The 19,396-nt window shown below is 40.6% G+C and overlaps 1 non-coding gene across 1 annotated transcript; it reads left to right on the top strand.

Annotated features, from left to right (window-relative positions):
- The first annotated feature begins 11,741 nt into the window (after positions 1-11,741).
- Positions 11,742-11,955, top strand: LOC126023345 (small nucleolar RNA U3). Its single transcript, XR_007500493.1, has one exon. It is a non-coding gene; the product is annotated as a small nucleolar RNA U3 (small nucleolar RNA).
- The last annotated feature ends 7,441 nt before the right edge of the window (positions 11,956-19,396 follow it).

Here is a 19,396-nt window from a genome sequence, read left to right as displayed (position 1 = left end):
TTTTCTTTGGTATTACGTTTCAAAATACAGGTGCTAAAAATTTTTCCTTTCATAAGGTAGGAAATACCTCGTAGAAGGAAAACAAAGTCCTGCCAAAACCTTAAGAAAACCTTCAGTAAAGGTCCCAGCTGAACTCTCACGACCCAGTCAAACTGCAGGCCTCTGGTTGGAATTCTAACTCAAAGTATTTCCCCCCCACCCCCTGAGGTCTTACTTGTGTGTGTGTCTGTGTGTGTGCGTTGTGTTGTGTTGTGTGTGTTTAAATAAGAAAAGCTATTGTATATATCTCTGATAAAGAGGCAAAAAAGTTAGAAACTTTTTAACAGGCCACCTAAGCAAGTTTGTTTAATTTTTATAGCCATGGAGGATGTGGAGAAACTGAAGAATTGGACTTGGAGATGGAAATACAGCTATCCGATGCACACCCCAATCTTTTTTTCTAGAACTCTTGGCTAGTTTCCTCCATTTCTTGGTATTTTTAAAGATTGAATCACTGTCAGATACAGAATGACAATGTTGTTCATGATTAAATTTCAATCATACAGTGTTCAAGTAATCATCCCTTCACCAGTGTGATTTACATGTGGCTAAGTGACTAGAGTTAGGATGTCAGATATGAGATATGAAGAAGTGAAGAAATGTTAGGCTGCATAAGCACTTCTCAAGGTCCTGACCCATGGGTGAAGTGGCAAATTCTAAATGTATCTTCCCAGCTACTTCCTCGATGCTTTTAGTTTCTCCCTTTCTCATCTCACATACTGTCCACTGTCCCTATTCTGGTCTCTACACTGAGGGAGCCTGCATGGAAGTGCTTAAGTACTCTTCCCACTCAGGACCTTTTTTTGACTTTGGTCCCTCTCTGTTGAAATGTGGACATCCTGTCTGTTTCCTCAGGGCCTGAGTCTTAGATAATCTGCTAATGTGATAATGGGGATGCATGCCTTTCTCTTACTCTGTACACAGACACAGACAAACAAGGAGGTTGTAGGAGCAGGGCCAAAGTTATTAGATAGCATCAAAGTTACTGCAGTTCAGTCATGTTATTGTTTTTATTTTAGAAAACCAGAGAGCAAGCCAAGCAACAAACAAAACAGAAGCTGTTTTTCAAACTCAAGTCCAACTTAAGGTTCATTGTGGTTCTCATGTATGTGCTTCTATTATTATTGCTGTTGTTTTTGTTGTTATTGTTATTTTTTTATTATTATGGTTGTCTGTATGTGTGTATATAGTACACTCATATAGGAAAGCTCTTTCCAGCTTGCAGGTTGTATATAATGTTTTTATAATGATTTGCATAAATAATGTAGATGATAATATACTTGGTTCTTATCTCCTTTTTAATAAGACTTATTTTCTTCCTTTCTTGCTTTTCTTCTTCCTTTCTTCCTTTCTTCTTTCTTCCTTCCTTTCTTCCTTCCTTCCTTCCTTCCTTCCTTCCTTCCTTCCTTCCTTCCTTCCTTCCTTCCTTCCTTCCTTTCTTTCTTTCTTTCTTCTTTCTTTCTTTCTTTCTTTCTTTCTTTCTTTCTTTCTTTCTTTCTTTCTTTCTTTCTTTCTTTCTTTCTTTCTTTCTTTCTTTCTTTCTTTCTTTCTTTCTTTCTTTCTTTCTTTCTTTCTTTCTCTTTCTTTCTTTCTTTCTTTTTCTTTCTTTCTTTCTTTCTTTCTTTCTTTCTTTCTTTCTTTCTTTCTTTCTTTCTTTCTTTCTTTCTTTCTTTCTTTCTTTCTTTCTTTCTTTCTTTCTTTCTTTCTTTCTTTCTTTCTTTCTTTCTTTCTTTCTTTCTTTCTTTCTTTCTTTCTTTCTTTCTTTCTTTCTTCTTCTTTCTTTCTTCTTCTTTCTTTCTTTCCTTCCCTTCCCTTTCCTTCCCTTCCCTTTCCTTTTCCCTTTCCCCTTCCCCTTCCCTTCCCTTCCCTTTCCTTCCCTTCCCTTTCCTTTTCCCTTTCCCCTTCCCCTTCCCCTTCCCTTCCCTTCCCTTCCCTTCCCTTTCACTTTCCCCTTCCCTTCCCTTTCCCTTTCCCTTTCCCCTTCCCCCTTCCCTTTCCCTTTCCCCTTCCCTTCCCTTTCCCTTTCCCCTTCCCTTCCCTTTCCCTTTCCCCTTCCCTTCCCTTTCCCTTTCCCCTTCCCTTCCCTTCCCTTTCCTTCCCTTTCCTTCCCTTCCCTTTCCCTTTACCTCCCTTTCCTTCCCTTCCCTTTTCCTTTCCCCTTCCCTTCCCTTCCCTTCCCTTCCCTTCCCTTCCCTTCCCTTCCCTTCCCTTCCCTTCCCTTCCCTTCCCTTCCCTTCCCTTCCCTTCCCTTCCCTTCCCTTCCCTTCCCTTCACCATACTGGTGGAACTAAGGGATCGCTTTGGGAAGGCTTTGGGAACTATATGGGATGCTAAGGTTTGAAGCCAGGTTGGAGCATGCAAGGCAAATACCCTACTGACTATTGCTCTGGCCTCCAGTAGTTCTTTCTTTGGACAGGTCATAACAGGGGAGCTGGCAAGGACCCTATTTTACCATTCCCTGAATCCTCACGCACTCCCTCACCTCCATGCTCAGGATTCCAGAAACTTCTACAAAGGGAGAGGTGTGGACATAGCTCTTTCTTATGTGAGTTTTGATTCTTGTTTTTCCATGGCTGCTTTCTGTCCACACAGCTGGAATACGAATCTGAAGAATTTCCTTTGCTCACTCCCTTTGCACGATTAGTGACACCCTGACATTTCTTCTTTTACCCTCCTCTTCTTTGTCTTCTTAGATGGAGGGTAGCCTTGACACAGGGTTATCTTGTTTCTTCTGTTACTAGGGAAGAAGGGAAAAACCCATCCCTTGGAAGAGAATCGTCTCTGAACATTCTTCCTCTAGCAACATTACCTACCTAGAGGGGTCCTCAGGCTCCCACACACACACTAAGGGGAAGGGGCTCAAGGAGCAGGAAGGGCAGATGTTGCACTAGGTTGTGTTGGGGCAGTCACTGGCAATTGGTCTCCAGTTTAAAAACTCATTTTAAATAGCTCACTATTTATCACTGTTTGTGAGCACTTCTTCCCCCTTCATGGGGAGTCTGAATCTTCTCTTAGTGGCTGATTAAAAATAAAACAAAAAACAAAACAAGGCTATCATGTTGATGCAGTTGAACCTGGATCTGCCCCTAGGATAACCTCACTGTAATGACAGTTGGACCTGGACAAGTCCTGGACAAGTCCCCATGAATATGCCCCCTGCCATGCAAAGTATAAAAGAAACTTTGATAGTTTGGGGGGAGCAGAATAGTGACCAGAGCAGCAATGACTGCTCTGGTTGACGGGGTCCAGAGATAAAGCATTGGCCACATGCTGCCTGCTTTGTATCTATCCCCTGCCTCATCTGAGTCTACAGACCTCTGCTGGCTCCCTCTGGCCCTTGAATTTTTATCTTTCTCTCCCCAAAACCCTTGGGCAGCAGCAGACATCAGACTATGTATGGTTTCTACTTCTTTCTCTTCTCCTCTCGCTCCCTCCTAGGTCCCCAAGGCAGCAACCAGGTAGCTACACTATAAGCTAAGTATATCATCTAGGTCTGTGACAGACATAACTAATCAACTGTGACTTCCCAGTGGGCCTCAGGGAGTAGGATTGTGCTCCTGCAGAGATATCAATATATCTGAGTTTGCACTGGAGAGCAGACACATTTGCCATCTCTCCTATTGTTCCTGCTTCTGTTATTCATGTAAAGGGGCAAGAGTGGGGGAACTTCTCCAGCTGTCTTTAATGTAAAAGACATAAAATCTGGGACAGGAGGATAAAAGTGGTTTTCTTTTAAAGTAAACAGCAAGAATTAATTTACCTGGCTGACTTATGCTGGGCCTAAGGATGGATGGCATCTCCATTCATTTATCCTCTAAATAGGAAGCAAAAATTTCAAGAAACAACGACTCTTAAAGTAGCAGTTGACATGCTCTTGAGGGAAAAATAACTGTTGCAACACAGAGCCAGAGCCAGAGGGATAGGGTAGGAGAAGGGAGTGTGAGGAGAGTCAGAAACTGGGCTTGGGCAGGCTGAACTGGAGGTATTTATTTCCCTGGCAGCCCGCAGGGCCTATGCTAAGCCTGCAGAACAACACATATTCTTCATGTCTGCCACTGGTATTTGGATGCCACTGGAATGTCCTGGCAGGACTGTTTGTTCAAATCCATTTAAAATTGATTTTTGTGTTTTTGATGGGGAATTTTGAGCAGGATTCTCTGTACCCCTTTTTCCTTCTCTCTCCCTTCTCCCCTACTATTAAGTTAGAAATTCTTTTGCCCTTAGCTTATTAGCTGTCTCGTTGGGATTCTGCATCTTCTGGGGCCTTCTTAAGACAGTTCAAATTATCTGAAGCTGCAGTGGGTGGAAGTGGATCTGCAACTGTGAGTCTGATATACCCAGATAGGCTTATTTACAGAAGCAGCTTTTAGGCAGGATTGACACAGCCTAAAGCTGGGAAACTAGGTCCTTGGCAATGGTCTACCTTGATTTGTTTGTCCCCAAAATAGGTAGGGCTGTCCATTGTCTAAGTAGAGAAAAAGAGGGTATGAGAAAAGAAAGACTAAGACTGCAAGGCACCTGGTTACTGTATTTGCAACAAGGCCACTCACAGTGACTTCCTATAAATTGATTGCTACCAACCTGGGCACAGCCACCAACTGGTGCTCTCAAGTGCCAGAGAACAGGAGAAGGAAGTCTGAATCTTATCCTCTAACTCAGGAGACAAGTCAAGTTGGATTAAAGTGGAAGAGGGAAGTGACCAGCTATCAAATGCAAGGAGGAGTCCCATGGCATGGAACTGACATCTTCTCTATGGTTGCTAAGAATTAGATTTAACAAAATTGAATGCTAATATGCAAGTGTGTTTGTGTGTGTGAGAGAGAGCATGTGCACAGCAGGCTCCCATGTCTGCAGATGTATACCCATGTGTGGGTATGTGTTTATTTATCCTGCATCCTTGGTTTTACTGATGAATTACTCCCTTCCTCATCCTGAAATGAGCCTGCAGCCCATCTGAATTCATGTAGAGCAGAAGACACTCTCAAATGTCTGTATAAACTAGGAGGCAGCCCTATTATTAAACATTGCGATGTGGAAACTCTGGTGAGTTGGAGGATGGAGTCTGTGCAGTGCGGAAATGTTGGATTCCAATCCTGATTCTCTCACTTACTAGAGTTTGACTTGTGAAGGCTAGTTCAGGTTCAATTTTAATTATTGTGAAGAAAAGAAATTCAGGAGGGAAGGAAGATGAGAAAGGGGAATAACAGGAGAGTAGGGGCCAGGAACTTCAGGTATATTGACATAATCAGGGAGTTACATAGCCATACATCCAAACCACAGAGTTGCCAAAACTGAAAACATGAGATCCAAACTACAATGACCAAACTTTAAAATACCCATCAAGATGGCAGGTGTGTTTGGAAGGAAAAAGAAACATGGGAACACTGGGTGAGTTAAGTTGATACTGGTAATGGGATTGGTCCTAGAACATTATATATCTAAAACCCAACTTTGTAAATAACTTTGTAATATCAATAACTTTGTAAATTACTTACAGTAAATAATTACTGCTATTTAAAAATTAAAAAAAAGAAAAAACTATACAGAGCTTCTGTTTTGAGCTTTGGCATTGTATCAGAATAGCAATATTTCCTCACCTGTTCTGAAGATGACATTTTCTATGGTTTGAAAACAGAAAGCAACTTGATTAGTGAATAGCACAAGGAGCTTACTGATCATTCTTGAACCTATGACTCATGTTAACCCTTTCCTAAACCCTATCCTAGGAAAGCTTGAAACTATTTTCTTTTCTTGAAATTTGGCATTAGAAGACCATTTTATTTCTAAGAGTGGTAATAATAAGAAGAAATGATAATATATACACATCAAGGACCAGATCAATAGAACAGTGGGTAAGGTACCTGACTTGCATGTGGGTGTCCCGATTTTGATTCACTATATTCCATATAATCCACCTAAGCACTAGCAGGAATAATTTCTTACTGCAGAGCCAAGAGTAGAATCTTGCTAAGGTAGTTTAGTTGAATGTAGTCCAAAAACAAACATAAAAGGAGATAGATATATTTATCATCTGCTGAATGTACTGTCGGCAAAGCTGAGCATTTGTTATGTTTGAGAGAAAAATAAATAGGATGCTAAGAGTAATACTATTCATTGTTAATCTTTACTTTAGGGTTTGTATTTTCTTAATGGGAGCATCTTAATAAGGCAGTTAAATATTGATGACTTACCACATTTCAATATTTTAATATTCTTACATAGTTTTAAAAACCTTGGAACAGTTCAAGCTAGATTGCTCTATTCCTCTTTGCTGCCTCACACTGGAGTCCTTAATTTCCTCTCTTCTCTGACATTTGAAATTGTTAGGTCTTCTTCTTGCTCCCTGGCCGTCTAGGATTATAACTCTCTCCTCATGTCTCACTTTTTTTTTCTTCTCTATTTGCCTGGCTTGTGGCCACACACCTTAAATCAGGGGTCCTCGAACTTTTTAAACAGGGGGCCAGTTCACTGTCCCTCAGACCATTGGAGGGTCTGACTATAGTAAAAACAAAACTTATGAACGAATTCTTAGGCACACCGCATATATCTTATTTTGCAATGAAGAAACAAAACAGATACAAATACAATATGTGGCCCGTGGGCCATAATTTGAGGACCACTGCCTTAAATCATACAGCTGCTTCCTTTGAGACAAAACAATTAAATGAAGATTTCTTGACCACCTACTATAGGTCAGACACTGTTCTAGGTTCTGAAAATCAACTGTGGATACATCAGACCGCAGACCTCATGGAACTCTTTGAGAAAGGGAGTGACACATTATAAATGACATCTGTAAATCATTGAATGTGATAGAGGGTAACAGTATGAATGAACAAAGTGGGCAAAGAGGAGAGATGATGTAAGCCTTGGGAGTCATTTGGGTTTTACATAAGTGTTCAGAGAAATTATCACTTAAAAATATATTAAACCAGGAGTTTGAATAAAGGAAATTGTGTCAGGCCCATTGGCACTAGGTTTGTAACATTGCATACCTGAAGCATCCATTTGAACACTCTTGTTAACCATGCCACCCAAAAAAACAAGCAGAAGGAAAAGAAAGTCTGAGAGGTCTTATGGGGGAGTCTGTTTACTCTGTGAGGATGACAAGGAAGCCTAAAGGGAAGGAGGGAGCAGGAAGGGGTATAAGAAGGGAGGAAGTTGGAGAGCTCTTGTAGACTAGAGCTCCTGATACAATGCTGAGGAGGAAAATGTGAGCTTTTGGCCTTCACAGAGTCCTAGGACTTAGAGTTTAAAAAGATTAGGAACTGGCAGACACAGGCTGATGTGCTTATCATTCTATTATTCATAAAATGATGCCCTATGTATATCTATTCTTTTATACCGAGTTGACACCAGATCCATCAGCACCATAACAATAAAATTCTTCTCTTTGAAAAACAATTGAGGGCTTGACCTAAAAGACCATTTGCTGAAGGTCTCCTTCATTGGAATGAGTGGGAATTGTGTACCTCTGGGAGCCTGACCTGGGAATGAGAACTGGCAGGTTAAGGCACCAGAGTATTGTTGGTAAGCCATTGTATTTGCTCTTCCTTTCTGAGGATGTTGGACAACCCCTTATGGCAACTATTTATTCTTCCACCTGGCATTGCAGCCTGAGAGTGGGCAAAGTAGAGTTCAGGGCATGCTGGGATATTCATTATCACCAAAGATAAAGGTGCTTGACTTCACCAGTTGGCTTGGGTTTATAGTGAGATTGGGAAAGGGGGATGTGGATAATGTCCTAGGAGAATGGCTGACTGTGGAAGACCAGGAGGGGAAGCTGTAAGCAATTCTTTATTCCTGAAATATGACCTCAAGTGTGAAGTGTTATCTTTATAGGAAAAGAAACTCTGCTGGAAGTGAGGTTCGAAATCCAGCCCAGGGCTTCTCAACATTTCTTTGACCATGGCCCCTAGTTTTCAACCTAGTTTCCTTCTTTCAAGCCCCTGATCTACTGATTATCCCCCTGGTATCATGTTGTGATCCCCATTTATGCAGTTTTTACATGTGACTCCCTGGGACTATACTGGAGGCCCTGAGGTGGCCATGTGAGCTCCAGTGGAGATACATTGCTCTAATTCACAGTGCCCCCTTTATTTTCATAGAAAAAATGGCTAGGTGACTTTTCTTTTCTTCTTGTATTTTGGACCACACCTGGACATGCTCAGGGCTTACTCCTGGCTTTGTGCTCATGTATGATTGGTGTACTAAAACATCAGGTAGGTTGTTTGCCTTCACATGGCCAACTTGGGTTTGTAAGCCCTGAGCACTGCCAGGTGTGGCCCAAATCCAAATGGCCTGGGACAGCAGGTGAGGCACCTGCCTTCCACACTTCCATATACTTACTTGTGCTTGATCCAGGCCATCCTATATGTTCCACACTGAGCACCATGAGGAGTGATTCTGGAGTGCAGAACCCAGAGCCAGAGTAACACCTTAGCACCACCAGTGTGTCTCCCTCTCCCAAAATCTGATGACCCAAGTAGGCTTTCTCAGAACTTGACAGTCTGTAAAATTCAGTGTGTAGTTTTTCTTCCTGCCATAGATACCACCACTATTTCTGGTCAGCTTTCCTACATGCTGAAGATCATATGCACTGACCAGAGAGGGCATTCGGCCACTCAAGTGACTTGAGGGAGGATTACAAAGCTGTCTATGGTTTCTGAAAGCACTCTATCTTTCCTGCCCTGGTGTCCTTGGAGGGTTGCAATGGACATGCTGGCACAGCAGGTGGCTGAGTTCTCATGTCCCTGGAAAACCATGGCTCAAGGCTCTGAAGCTCCTCTAAGTCACTGATTCTTTCAACAAAAATGGGTGTTTGGGGCTCAGTGAGGTCCCTTAGAGCCACAACAGTAGTGTTTGAAAAATGTATGAGACATGTACAGAGATGTTCATGCAGTGCCAGGATGGAACTCAGCCATATGCTTTATCCACATAATTTATATCACCAGCCCAAACATTGAACTTTTAAAGATTTGCCTTGAATGCATTTTTATAAACTCCAGGTTGTTTATGTTTCCGGGTATAAATATCTGTGGTTCATGACACACCTCCATGCTGGGTGTACCAGTAGTCCAAGGCCTTGACCTCCCTGTACCTTATTCTAAACCTCATACCTGTGCTTGTAACAAGAGATTACCCTCCACAGGAAGGCCCACTGTCTACTGTAACACAGAGTAAGGTAGAATCTTTCAACCTCAGTGCCCCTCGGCTGCAATAAAGACTTCTATATGTGAGGTACCCACCTGGCTTTTATTACATTTCCATGTGATGCTGTGAGCATACCGAACTGATCTAAAATTGATACTAGGTGAGATATAACAGGCCCTTTTTTTTCTACCATGGATACCATGGGTACCTGATTCTGTCAGGACCCATAAAACAGTCATGTTTGCCAACTACTTGGTGCCATTCTACTTCATCAATATAATCCTACAAGAAGAGCTTAGTAAAGCAAAGCTTGAGAGTTGTAATAGCCTCGTCTCCTATGAGGACATAGGACACCACAGGTATAAAGCACAAAGTCGTGCAATTACATGCTGAGTCTGTGGCTGTTTTGGAACTACTTCACCCCAGTTCTATCCCATTCCTGGTTATAAAATGCTTTCCTTCTTGAATGAGAGAAATATAAAAGAAAAAGAAAATAGAAAAACAAAACAAAGATGAAAGAAGAAAAAAGTCAAATAGTCAAAAAATTTAAGAACTTTTTGACTTAGTAAATACTTTTTTGGGGGGTGGACGACACACAGATGTGCTTAAAACTTCTTTCTGACTCTGCTCAGGCACTCTATGTTGTGTCAGGAGTCAAACTGGGGTGCTGGTGTGCAAGGCAAGTGACTTAACCTTTCTACTATCTCTTCAATTACTCTGCTAGGTTTTATGTTGCATACATTTATGTGTGTGTAATATAACAGTCCCATGAGGTAGATTAAACAGGTTTTCATTATTTTATGGTATGACACAGCCTAAGAGAGGTTGTTTGACTCAAAGTCACATAGCTCATCAATTTTAGTGCTGGGCTGTAAATCTCAGTCTTTTTCTTCAATACCATTTGTGATTTTAGTGTCTTGTTTTTTTGAGGAGCATATCTTTCATCATCATCTCAGAAAGAGGTGGACCTTACATGATGCTGTTGTCTTAGTTTAGTTGTCTAGTTCAGTGCTAGATGATCTTTCTGTTTCATAAATGGTGTTTACTTTATTGTCATTGGCTTTTGCCCTCCACAGGCAACAGGGACTTAGGCAATGGGATGGAAAAAGGTGCTAATCACAAATTAATGTTCTTTTATCTTTAAGTGCTGAGAATTTTACTTCTTGGATTGGGGAGAGGCACAGTGAAGCTAAGGTCTCCCAGGGTTGGTGACTCACAGGCATGGGAAAGAGAGATGGGACTAGAATGTTCAGGGGCAGAAAAAATAGAAGTTTGCAGGAGGTCTTGGGGTTTGGGGCCATATGGTGAGAGAGAAATATTTGTTCGTGTGTTACTTGGAAAGGAGATTCTGTTAAGGAGAAGCAAAAGTAAGGGGTGACAAGGTTTGCTGTCGGGGGGCTGCCACAAATAACATGCAGAAAATGAGAATATTCAGGGTCACACCATTGACATGTAACAGTTGTAAATGCTTAGCTACAGATCATGGTTGCATGGATAACAGATTTCACTCATCCCAGAAATGCTTTCTGAGCAACTGTGTGTCCCCAACAATGTGATGAATGCAGGACACAGCAGGGAAGACAGATGGAGTTCCTAGGCCCATGGAACTGACAGTTGTGTCCCCAAATTTTGGGAACCTTAAGACTAATTTTAATCCTTTTAGAGGCATAGCAATTGAGGCCTAGGGACTAGGAATGTACTTGATTCTTATTCAGCTATTTAGTAGCAGGGTTCAGACAATAACCCAAGTATCTTCCTTTGGAGAAACTCAAATTCCTCTTTGCAATCATTAAGCTAAAGGCATCAATTGGGGATCAGGTCTAGGAACATTTACAATTGAACTTTGAAGTATGTAAAGTAGGGCAATGCAAGGATCTGTGAGATTTGAGTTGCCAAATTTCAGGGTTTTAAAGTAGAAGTTCGCTTCTCTCTTGCTAAGATTTTTTAGTTATTGGAACCCACACAGTCAAGTTCTGTTATCTTTAAATTGTTGCGTCTTACTATCATTTGGAAAGACCATTATTTTGATAGAGGGAAGTTTTCACTGATTCAGACCTGGTAATGATGCTTCCATTCTACTAGCTGAAACTCAGTTACATAGAAGCATTACATTGCATTAGAAGCCTGGAAAATCTATTTTCCTATTTCAGGCAGAAGAGGTGGAGATTTAGGTACAGTTAGCCAATCATTGCTGGGTATGTTATCTAAAAGTTTCATCTTAGCATAGGAAAGGGAAACTTAAAAACATATTTGTTCCAGTTGGGCACATTAGAAGTGCTAGATTTGAGAACCATGGGATGTGAAAGTTTGTAGAATGAGGTATGACCATATTTCCTTGCCCTGTTAGTTCTTTCCCAATTAGTTCCTGTCAAGATTTGACTTAGAGCTGATGAATGTACTTTCAGCCTGTTGAAAGGATAGCTACTTGGCTCTAAAGAAAAGGGAGAAAAGTCATCACATACTTCAGAAGATGTCTGAGGTTCTGTACTGGATGATGGTGTACTGGGTCCTGTTAATAATATATAGTTTTTAATTAAATGTACAGATTTAAGACTATACTTTCAGGGATCATTTCTATAGTATGTTACTAGAGAAGTTTCTCTGATCGTGTAGAGCACCCGAACCCACGAGGAGGAGTCAGAGCGTCCTCTCCTGAGCATGAAGCCTGCTCTAGGTGTCGCTTCTGCGGCTGCCTTTTGCCATTGATGATCGTTCTCCCTTTCCTCCGGATAGGGCAGAGGGAGAGGATGCATTCTGAGTGGTAAAAAAAAAAAATGTACAGATTTAAATTTAAGCTTTTTAAATTTTTTTTCAGCAGAAAGAGACTAGAGTTTTAAATCAGGTTTGCAGTCAGAGCAGTAAACATTATTGAAGAATATTGGGACTCCAAAATAAGATGCAAAAGTTGAACAGTCAGGGACCCCCGAGACCAAGGAAGTGGCCCCATAGCTTAGCAACACCCAGTTCCAGTCTGTGCACCCCTCAGATCGTCATTACCCCTCCGGTTGCTGGTAAGGGATGGATCCGGTACCTAAGGTCAATGGCAGAGCTCAGTGCCACTGCTGATCCCCAACTTCTTAGGCCAAGACTGGGTCAGGGTACAGAAGGAGGGGCTGTGGCATCAGCCTCTGGGCCGGGCAGTGAACTGTGCCTGCCAGGTGAGGCCAGAGTATCCAATAGAGTCCCCAGTGTCTGTGGGCTCTGGACAGGACTGAGTCTTCAAAGCCTCCACACTTTGCAAAGTGCCATGCCAGGGGGTGGTGGTGATGGCAGGGACAAACTGAGGCTTCCTTTCAGGCTTGGCTTCAGGCAAGTGGCACGGACACACAGACATTTGTCACAGAAACAGCGGATGACAACGGCTCAGCTGGAAATGCATCACACAACCTTGGACGATCTTTCCAATGGCAGAATATGTGGTGCAGGAGCATATCGGGTACCCACAAAAGGCCAGCGAGGTGTTTCAGGGTCTAATGTCAGTGTGGGGAAGGGGGCGGTGGGGCGTCCTGACAGGCTCAGAGGCTGCCTGAACCCTAGAAGGTCAGAGTCATCCCAATCCTGCCCACGTGATCTCACATCGGCCTAAATTTTTATATTGAATGACCATGAACCACAAAATTATAAAGTACTTTGTGATTGCTTTTCAGGCTTCTCAGGCATATAATGTTCCAACATCAGTCCATTTTCCAAATATTTCTGCCATGATATTATTTCTCTTCTTTTCTCTTCTCTTCTTTTCTCTCCTTTTTTTTTATTTTTGGATTTTGGGCCACACCCAGTGACGTTCAGGGGTTACTTCTGGCTATGCTTTCAGAAATCACTCCTGGCTTGGGGGAACCATATGGGACACCGGGAGCATCAAACCACTGTCCATCCTGGATCAGCCGTGTGCAAAGCAAATGCCTTACTGCCTTGCCACCGCTCTGGCTCCGTGATGTTATTTCTTAGTTGAAGAGCTGAATCTCTAAACTCACAGGTGTGTTTCCTGGCACACACAGACCTTTCTAGAACATCATCTTACCTCAGAATCATATTCAGTGTCTGAGAGAAAGAGGAGGAAGGGAAGGCGTTGACAACACCTAAAAAAGTGCCATGAGAGCAGAGACTATTTATAGTGAAGTCAAAAGGCCAAATGGAGAAAATGGCATTTGAGATGGGTCTTGATGGCAGAGCAGAGCAGAAAAGATAAATGCATTCATGTGGAGACTACTGATGGTTGAGGACACGGGGTTGTGGATGGTTTGGGAGGGACAGACAATTTGAGTAGAAAGATGGTGGGGGTCAGATAAGCAGCTTCATCACTGCCCGAAAGAATCTTTCCAGGTACTAGCTCTACGGATGGAAGGCATGCAAAGTATTGCTCACAGTTGTTTGTTTGTTTGGTTTTGGGGTCACACCCAGTAGCGCTCAGGGGTTACTTCTGGGTCTACGCTCAGAAATCGCTCTTGTCAGGCTCAGGATGCCAGGATTCGAACGACCGTCCTTCTATGTTTAAGGCAAATGCCCTACTGCTGTGCTATCTCTCCTGCCCCTCACAGTTCTTTCTTTAAGGAGCTTATGGATCACTGAGAAGATATAGCACCTCCCCCACCTTTAACAAATGGCACGTAACTTATGAAAATTTCACTTCTATTTGTTGTGTGTGCTTCTCTGCTCAAATTAGAATCACTCAAATCCTACCCCCTTCCATATCTTGCCCTGGTGTGTCCCTGGAGCTTTTTTTTTTTTTTTTTTTATAAATGGTCTTCTTACTAGGGTGCAGAGACAAAGCATGGGCCACAATCTCTGGAGTCTAAAAACTCAAGTCTCTTTTTGATGGAATATTTAGTTTTCTGACCTTTGCTGCTTATCTATTAAAGAGAGAGAGAAAAGTGACTGGGACTGGTATGATTTTCAGTTGATGCAGGAAAGTCTCCATTACCATGCATGGTAAACTGTTAAAAGAAAATAAGTACAGAAGATGTTGCTGGCTAACACCTATGAAGTGGCCCAGCAGCAGTGATGTCTCTGAGGGAAAAGAACACCAAGGTCATGACCTTCCAGAAGTTCCGTTCAACAAACAAAGCCTGTGATGGTGTTCCAGGCTATTGTCTACAAGGCTTGCTAACATTTCTTGGCTTGAAATATAGAGTTCTTAGTAAGTCGAGTATTTCTTGTAGACATGTCACTTGCTTTACCCCTACTTGGCAGGGCCTGAAATAGAGAAAATATTTGAACATAACACCACTATTATATCATGTTCCGGTGGAGTGGGGTTCCAGTAGTAAACCCAAAGTCAGAGTATTTTGAGTATTGGATCCAGGCTGCCCAGCTCTGGGACAGCAGATGATGCATTGCACAGAAATATGCTGCCTTTGGGAGGGTTTCCTTCAATTATACTTCCTCGCGTGAGTTTGCACACCTTCACACACAATTGGTTTTCCTCTCTTAAAAGTGTGGGAGATTTCAGGCCTTGTAGATCACTGTGTTTATTAGATAGCCTTTGTTTTTCCCTTTTAAGATAGGAAATTCATTAGAAATAAGCATGAACAATCACCCTTTAACACAGAACTTAATATGTCCCTTGAGTGTTGGGGTTATGTCATAGGGTCCTAGTTCAGAGAGACAGCCCAGCACAGAATAGCGAGGCTGCCAAGTCAGGTCCTGGGCTCTGATGGATTTTGATAAGATGACTTCACATTCCAAAGATTTTGAGGTTCCCATGAGGTGATTTCGTCTCTCAAAGGAGAAGAACATCTAGGGCAAAACATAATATTGTAATTAATCATGATGGCTCTGGAGCCAGATGATGTGGTTTCATATTCTGGCTCAGCCACTTTTTAATTGTGTAGTCATGGACAAGTCACTTAATGTTATTGTGATAGGAATAGTGAAAAAAAGACAACCACTTCATAGAATTATAGTAAGATTAAATAGCGTTCTGATTATGAGTGAGCCTTATTTATAGTAGCCTTTATTCATTCATTTATTCACTTAACTGATACTTATTTAGTGCTTCATGTGTGTCAGGTGCTTTTTGTAAGGTTCTGGAGAGAGAACAATGAATAAGTCCATGTTTAAGTTGTTATGTTTGCTCTTGATGAAGGTACTGCTTACTGAAAGATATATATGTGTGTGTGTATATGTGTGTGTGTGTGTGTGTGTGATTATCAAATGTATAGAAAATGTAGGTGGCAAACTTTGGGTACACAGTGGAAGGATTTCTAAAGCCAGGTAATAGTATGGTGGCAGTGATAGTTATATTAACATTGGTGATTACAATGGTGGTGATGATAATTATTAGGGTGGTGATAATATTAGTTACCCTGGTACAGTTTTGTTTATAAGGATGATAGTCACTGATGAGGTGATGTTAGTGAATGTGAGCTGGTAGCAATGGTTATAGTAATACTATGATAGTGGTATATATATGTATATATATATAATACATCTTGAAATATGTATACTCCAAGTATTCAAATGTTCTTAAGGCTGAGGATATAAAGCTGATCCACAGAGACATATTATCTACCTACTAGACCTGTTAAAGTCAGGGGCCAAGTCTACAGAGAAGAGAAAAGTCAATCACTGCATGGTAAGATACACAAGTTTAGAAAAGTTAGTGTCTTATGTGAGCTCAAAAGAAGTATATCCAGTTAAGTCTAGGATGTTGCTGGTATCTTGGAAGAACTTCTGGAAGAAATAATATCTAATAATATTTTGACTGAAGGATGCATGAAATGGATGAGTATTCCAGATAGAAGAAAAACATCAAGTGGGGTGTATGTGGGGTGGGGTGTTAATGAGAGTTTGTGAGTGAGAGAGACTCAGCAGATAGACACAGACAAATATGAGGGAATGAGTGAGAACCAATTAAGAACCATATTGGGTGAAGGCAGAAAATTTTTTTTAAAGTTATAGCATGTAAGAAAATTATTGTTCTCAAATGGCCCTTGATTTGTATGTTAGCCTAAGTGCTTCTTGTTTATACTTACTTATCCTGGAATATTGTTAAGAGTAGCTTTTATTAGGAGAAGATCTAGAAAAAGGGAAGTGATATTAAATGTGTACTATGTCCCTTACTTGCATTATGAAGTAGGAGTTTTATCACCATTATTACTGCAGCTTATACATAATCACATTTATTAAGGAGTCAAAACAGAAATGAAATTCTAAGTCACCTCCAGTTATACTACCCTACCTTCCATTCCTTGTCTGACCCTATGCTATCTCTTTACCTACTTCCTCTAGTATAATACCTTAAATTCTACTCTGAGGACATTGTAGTTATCAACTAACACCTTCATTATCAGCTAACTCCTTAGTTATCTGCTAATACCAAGAGGATTAGGAGAGTTAGAGCTTTGAACACAGCCAGAAAGACAGGCAGATTTCCAGAATATGTAAATGGGTGGGTAGGAAAGATAAACTGTTCTAATTAATAAACTGCCTCTTGGCTGGATCTGTGCCAGTTTAGCTTCAAAGCTGTCCTCTGTACAAAGAAATCCTTGAAATGAGCTTGAGTTGAGAAAGCACAGAGATGCAGATCTGAGACCACCCTAAAGGGTACAGATAAACACTGCATTAGAGTGGAGTGTGTGTGTGTGTGTGTGTGTGTGTGTGTTTGTGTGTCTGTGTGTGAATATGTGTGATTGCCTTACAATAGTTCCAATCAGGCTCTGATGGGTATCACCTTCATGTCTCACTATAAACCTGTTTTCTTCTCTGTTGATGTTACAATGGGAACCATACAGGAAACACTTAGTATTCACCAAAATACAATCACTGAGAAAAGCGTCATTCACTCTCCATATGGACAACACAGACATGCTTTTTGTATGATAATTCCTGTGAGCTAAATAGCTCATTTTTGAGTTGGTTCTCTCTCTCTCTCTCTCTCTCTCTCTCTCTCTCTCTCTCTCTCTCTCTCTCTCTCTCTCTCTCTCTCTCTCTCTCTCTCTCTCTCTCTCTCTCTCTCTCTATCTTCCCATCACTTTCTCCCCCCCCCCTCCCGCCCAGCTCCTCCTCTTCTCCTTAGAGTGCTTCAGCAAACTAGGTACCCTTTAATCTTTGTTTCTGGGATATCAGATTAAGGAAAAACATTTTATTTTCTCTTTTCGTCTATTAATGTATGTAATACATTTACAAAGTTCCTGAAATTTAATTGTCCATGCAGTTCTTTGGATAAACCCGCCTGGTCACACAATGTTACCTTTTTTTTCTTTCTTTTATCTTTGTATAGTTAGAGTCATCTTGCTGCCATTTGGTTTGCAAATTTCACATCTGTGTTCATGAGTGAGATTGGTGTATTTTTCCCTCCTTTTCTTCTTGTCTGGTTTTGCTGTCAGTATTATAATAACCTCATAAAATGAGTTGTGGAGTGTTCTCTCTTTATCTATTCACTGGAAAAGCTATTTGAAGATTAAAAATGGTCTGTTCCTGGAAAGTTTGTAAAGCACACCTGCAAAATCATCTCAGGCTAGTGTTTATTTTCAGAAGTATTTGAATTGTTGATTCAATTTCCTTGAGATAAGAATGTATAAGATTTATAGGGTTTCTATTTCTCTCTGCATCAATTTGGTTATCTTTCCTTTCTCTTGAGATATATATATATATATCACATTTAAAATTTATTAACATTAAATTTAATTTAATGTTGAATTAAATATTCACATATATTGAATCTTTGTGGTAGGGTTATAATATTCCTCATTTCACATAGTGATTATTTGTATATTCTTTCTTTCTGTCTTTCTCTATTACTTCTGATTTATCTGTGCCTGTAATTCTCAAACAACAAAATTTCAGTTTGTTCAGAGTGTAAGTCCTGGAGCTCAGGCCACAGAACTATCTTGTTTATCTGTACAGAACTCAGTTAATAATTGTCAAATGAATGGGTAAACTTACCTCAACTCTTCTAATATGGCAAATGAGTATGCCTGAATTTTATGTATCAAGATCTCCTGTCTTGTGCCCTGTGCTAAATAGGTGCTAGTTGGTTATAAAATTTTATATTTCTATTTCAACTTGATGAATAATAATTTTTCCCATTTCTTTTGCTTTTTGAGAGTTCCAATTAGAAAACTCAAACAAACAGGTTCTTTACTTTCTTTGACCTGATAAAGAGATGAGAGTAACTATCTAAAGGGCAATAGGATGGCTCCTTTAAATTGCTGATTAGAAAGGGGAGTATTCTGTTTATGACTGAAACCCAACTACAAACATGCTTGTAATCATGGTACTTAAAGATTTATATAAAAATAAAAACTGCAGGTTAGAGGGGCTGGAGCTATAGCACAGTGGTAGGGCGTTTTGCCTTGCATACAGCTGACCCAGTATAGACTTTGGTTTGATCTCAGCGTCCCATATGGTCCCCCCAAATCAGGAGTGATTTCTGAGTGCATAGCCAGGAGTAACCCCTGAGCATCACCAGGTGTGGTCCAAAAACAAAAAAAAATTGCTGATTAGAGCAAAGTTAATTTGGTTGAGAGTATTTTGTAACCTTACCATAAATAAATCCAAGGAAGTTTAATGATCTTTATTATTGAAAAGTCCTTTAAAACCATTTTTGTTGCTCATGCTTCACTTCAAATTCAATTGTAAGTGTAGGGAAGCAGGTAACTATTTTAAGTCAACTGATATTCTTTATTTAACTGTAACTCTGCATTAGACATTATATTAAGCAATCTGATTGCATAAAGGCATGATAATTTAATGGAGGGGTCAAGGGGCTAGGAATATATTACAGCAGGTAAGGAACTTGCATTGCACATGGGTTTGATCCTTTGAATCCCATATGGTTCCCTGAGCACTGCCAGGAGTGATTTCTAAGTGAAGTGCCACAGTAACTCCTGAGCATCATTTGATGTGGCCAAAATTAGTAAAACAAAAAAAATTTTTTTTGAGAACAAGAGGGATGGTACAGTAGATAAAGAACATAATTTGCATGTGGCATTACTGGATTTGATCATTAGTATCCCAGATGGTCCACAAGTACCACCAGGAATGATCTCTGAGAAAAAAGATAGGAGTAAATTCTGAGTTTAGCCAGGTATAGTCCCCAAACAAAATACAAAAGGAAGTTTTGAGGAATTGTTGCTTTCTGTGGTGCACATATGGGAATATAATTGATCATTCATGAGCAATTTCAAGAACCCTCCAAAACATCTAAGGGTTTTCTGGGTTAGAAGAGGTTCAACAGAACTAATATATATATTTTTTTTAG

This window comes from Suncus etruscus, chromosome 11 (assembly GCF_024139225.1).
Source record: "Suncus etruscus isolate mSunEtr1 chromosome 11, mSunEtr1.pri.cur, whole genome shotgun sequence".
Classification (NCBI taxonomy): Eukaryota; Metazoa; Chordata; class Mammalia; order Eulipotyphla; family Soricidae; genus Suncus; species Suncus etruscus.
The sequence above is the reverse complement of the archived record's forward strand: the minus strand, read 5'-3'. Positions and strand labels throughout refer to the sequence as shown.